The sequence below is a fragment of the Elephantulus edwardii genome, unplaced genomic scaffold, assembly GCF_000299155.1.
Source record: "Elephantulus edwardii isolate Elephantulus edwardi_28Jun2011 unplaced genomic scaffold, EleEdw1.0 scaffold00152, whole genome shotgun sequence".
Classification (NCBI taxonomy): domain Eukaryota; kingdom Metazoa; phylum Chordata; class Mammalia; order Macroscelidea; family Macroscelididae; genus Elephantulus; species Elephantulus edwardii.
This window is the reverse complement of record NW_006399902.1, coordinates 7,174,375-7,178,808: the sequence shown is the minus strand read 5'-3', so window position 1 is coordinate 7,178,808 and position 4,434 is coordinate 7,174,375.

Genomic DNA, 4,434 nt, shown 5'->3' with positions numbered 1-4,434 from the left:
GCTCTGTGTGTGTGTGTGTGTGTGTGTGTGTGTGTGTGTGTAGTGGGGAGGTAAGGGTGAAGAGGAGTGGAGCTCAGAGTAGTATGTATGTATGGGGAGGTGGGGTTTGAGGGAGTGGAGCTCAGGGCTCTGTGTGTGTGTATGGGGAGGTGGGGTTAGGGAGTGGAGCTTGGGGCTCTGGGTGTGTGTGTGTGTGTGTGTGTGTGTAGGGAGAAGGTGGGATATGAGGGTGTGGAGCTCGGGGCTCTGTGGAGGAGTGGATCTCAGAGCTGGGTGTCCGTGGGGGGGAGGGGTGCATGCGCGTTAGTGGGGGCGGTGGGGTATGGGGTAGTAGAGCTCTGCAAACCTGAAAGTGTGAGATTCCTGTTCCATCACAAGCATTTGTTAAAATCAAAGTGGGACCTGCCAGAGGGCCGCGTCTGGGCTACACATTTTCTGCTTGCGTAGACTCTTCACGTGGAGAAATATGGCGTAAAAGACTGAAAACCTGGGGAACGATTCCAACAGCGAGCTTCGAAGTCGACCCCGCCCATCCCCGCCCCCAACCCAGTAGCCAAATCTCACAGCCGCCATCCCAGAGGCTGCTCTCGGTGTGAGTTAGGCTGTGGTGCCCTCTAGAGGCCTTCAGGTACATCACCTCTTACCAGGTCAGAACTAAGGCGTTCCTCTAGGTGAACAAAGAACAATTTGTTCAGTCTCAGGGAGTCTGGTCTAAGAGAATACACGGATCCAAGCTCTCAAACCTCTGGCTTTGCTATACTAAGTTAAAAATCCCACCCTGTACTTAACCAGTAAAAACCAAACAAACAAAAACCTACAGCAATTGCCTTAGAGTCAAGGTCGACTCACAGGACTTTATGTATGCCAGAACAGAACTGTTCTCCATAGAGGTTTCAATGAATGATTTTTCAGAAGTGGATCAGCAGATCTTTTTGAGGTACTTCTAGGTGGACTCAAACATCTAACCTTTCAGTTAGGAGCCTAACACATTAACCATTTGCACTAGCCAAGGATATAGCATTCTACTTATATGGACCTGGTGAAGCATCTGGGCCCTCATTTGCAGGCCTTTCTGGGGATAAATGAAAGGGACCTGGGAATGTCATGATTGTAAGAAAACTTGTAGATGTAAACTATTTTAACTGTAACATCTGAAGATGGTGTTGTCCTCACTCTTTTACTTCCCTTCAACTCACACAGCACTACAAAGGCTGGGGGCCTTTAGGATATGGCTAAGGGATCCATTTAGTGGGTATCTGTTGTTGTTATGGCCCCTCTAGTTGTGTGACCCTTAGGCCAGTTTTCAGAGGCAATAAATCACGCAAGAGGAGGGTGCCTATTTTTCTTCCATGGAACAGCTAGTGAATTTGGCAAGCCTTTGGGTTGGTAGCATTACTCCATACAGTTAAGCCAAATTAATGGGAATTTAGTGGGATATATTTATTGTGTCATCAAGTCGCCTGGGACTCAGCGACCCTATATACAACAGCCCTAAACTCTGCTCTATCCTGTGCCAATCTTATTGTCTCTAACACACCCCCATTACCCCAGTTCATCCATCTCATTGAGGGTCTTCCTTTCCTGCACTGTCCCACCATATAGAATTATTATTAACCATCTTGGAATAGAAATGACTTCCAGTAATTGTCCTTCTGCCCACTGTGACAACTCACCTGGCATCAAGACAGGAAACATTGTGATCTGTAGATGCCCTATAGCTTCCAGGATGAGTTTGCACAGGTTTGCACTGTACAGAATCAGAAGCTGGTCTGGAAGTCTTTCCACCCAAGTTGTAAACCTGCATGCACTTCAGAAAAGTTTTCCTTGTCAAGAATATACTCATTAATGCCATGAATATAAATGCAAAACACCATAGTATGAAATCACTCTTCAGATATTTCTAGATGAAACCAATAGGAACAATTCTGACACTGAGAAGTAATTTTAAATAGAGACCACTAGTATGGGCTTTCGGATTATTTACTAATCCAGTTAACAATTATAAAAACAAATTATATACTCTTCAGGCTTCACAATACTGAAATACACCCTGTAAAAGTGATCCAGTGGAGGAGGTATCTAATCCCTCACTTCACAAGGAGGTTGTTGTTATGTGTCATCAAGTTGGAATCGACTCACAGCTGACCTTCTAGTGGGTTTTCAGAGGCTTTAAATCATATGGGAAGAGATTGCTAAACTTTCTCCCTCAGAACAGATGGTGGCTTTGAACCTTTGGGTTGGAAGCATAGCTCCTTACCACTAGGCTACCAGAGCTCCTCAGAAGCGGGCAGGAGAATTATTATCCATATCACTCATCCAAGACTGTCCAGTCTCCTCTCTGTCCAGTCTCCTCCAGTACCCCATGTGGCCAGACCTGACCAGTCATTTGTGACAGTTACAAAGGCTATCTGGCTAGAAGATCCATATGAAGTAACTCACTGCACCACACATTCCTGCAGGCATACATGTACAGACACACACAAGAACCAAGAAGAAATGCAATCTCAATGAATAAAAGGAGTTCAAGATTCTGTCTGGACAGATTGTCCTTTGTTCTTGTTGTTGTTATATACTGTGATGTTCTTGTTGTTGTTATGAATCCAGCTAGTAGCTGACCCTCCAGAGGGTTTTCAGAGGCAGTAAGTCATAAACTGCATGGGGAGGAAGAGATTACTTTTCTTTCTCCTGCAGAGCAGCTAGTGGATTAGATATGCATGCCTTTGGGTTAGCAGTGCAGTTCCTTACCACTAATCCACCAGGACTCCCAATTCTTTGAGGTAACTCTCTTTATCAGCAAAAAGATACCGTGGAACCCAAGTCCAACATCAGATTTCGTCCCTGGAAAATTCACAGAGTCTCTCACAATTAATACAGGTTTATTAAAAGGTTGATCCAAAGACAATTATTTTTACTAATGAAGCTGCTCTTGCTAATTAGGTGTGTTTTACTAATTAAGCTAACTTCCTGTTGTGTCCCCTCAGTGCCTTGCATTCCTTTAATGCCACTCCCAAAGAAATCACTGAGGAGAGCTTTGAGCCCTTATTTCCCCATTCCCTCAGACAGAAGGAATGGTTCTTCTTTTCCTCGGGTATTTTAAGATTGTCATCTTCTGTTATGGGGGGGGGAACGTTCAAATGTTTATTTTTTTATCTTTATGCTTTGTCTTTTGTTTTGTTCTTCTGACATTTGAAGAGTTTGTCAAAGGTAAGCCAATGACACCTGAAGTGATAGATGTACTGTGCCTTATTTTAATGTAAATACTGTCCTCATTGGTAGGGAGGGTGTAATCTCACAGTGGTTGGTTTTTCCCCCCTTTTCTTTCTTGTCAGGCTATACTTGAAGAGGCAGAAGGGTATGCCAGATGGTGAAAAATAGCATTTAAAATAGGTTTCAGCACTAAAATATTGTTTTGGGGTTTGTTTTTTTTTAAAAAAAAACACAACAAACCAACCCTAGGTTAGTATTAAATGTCAGAAGGTGTGAAACCCAGAACTGAGGAAGAATCTCTACTTTCAGCATTAAATGTAGAGCGTTAAATGTGAGGGCAAGTTGGAAGCTCCCACAACATAGAGTGGGGTCCACCTGCCTGCTTGAGGAAGTTGTTGCAGAACTGGCTCCTTTACTGAATGGCTGCCAGTGCAGGATCATGGGCTGTGGGCCTGGTTTTAAAGAGCCAGTTTGATTTCCCATGCATCTTCTTTTCCACATACCCCACCATTATCAACCTGATGCATTCTGACTCACCACATGACCTTCATGTTGGATTATAATATAGTAAAGCCAATATGAGTTCCTCAAAAAGTTAAACACAGAAGCTGCACCACAATCCCACAGGCGCAAGGTTCAAATCCACCAGATGCTCTGCTGGAGAAGGAGGGACAATCTCCTCCCCTGACAGTCAAATCCGATTTGACAGTACACACACAAAAATAATAATAAAATAAAACTTTTTTAAAAAAGGTAAACATAGAAGTATGATATGACTCACCAATCCCATTTCTAACTATTTCCCCAAAAGACATAAAAGCAAGAACACAAACAGAAACTGGTATCTTCGTGTTCACTGCAACACTGTTCACAGTTGCCAAATGAGAATAACTTATACCCATCACAGATTAATGGATAAACTAACATGGCTAGAAAAATGATGATACATGCCACTACATGAATGAACTTCAGAAATATGTTGAGTGAAATAAGCCACAAAAGAACACATATGAAATATCTAGAACAGCAAGTGTTTAGTGACAAAGTTTATTAGTGCCTCAAGAGGAGTCACTGCTTAGTAGGCACTGAGTTTCTGTTAATGGTGGTGGAATGATGGTTAAAAGAAATGTTAATGAATGACTGCATGGTATCATGTAACCAATGTCACTGAATTGTACTAAAAAAAAAGAATTGCTAAATGTTTCTGCAAACACACACACACACACA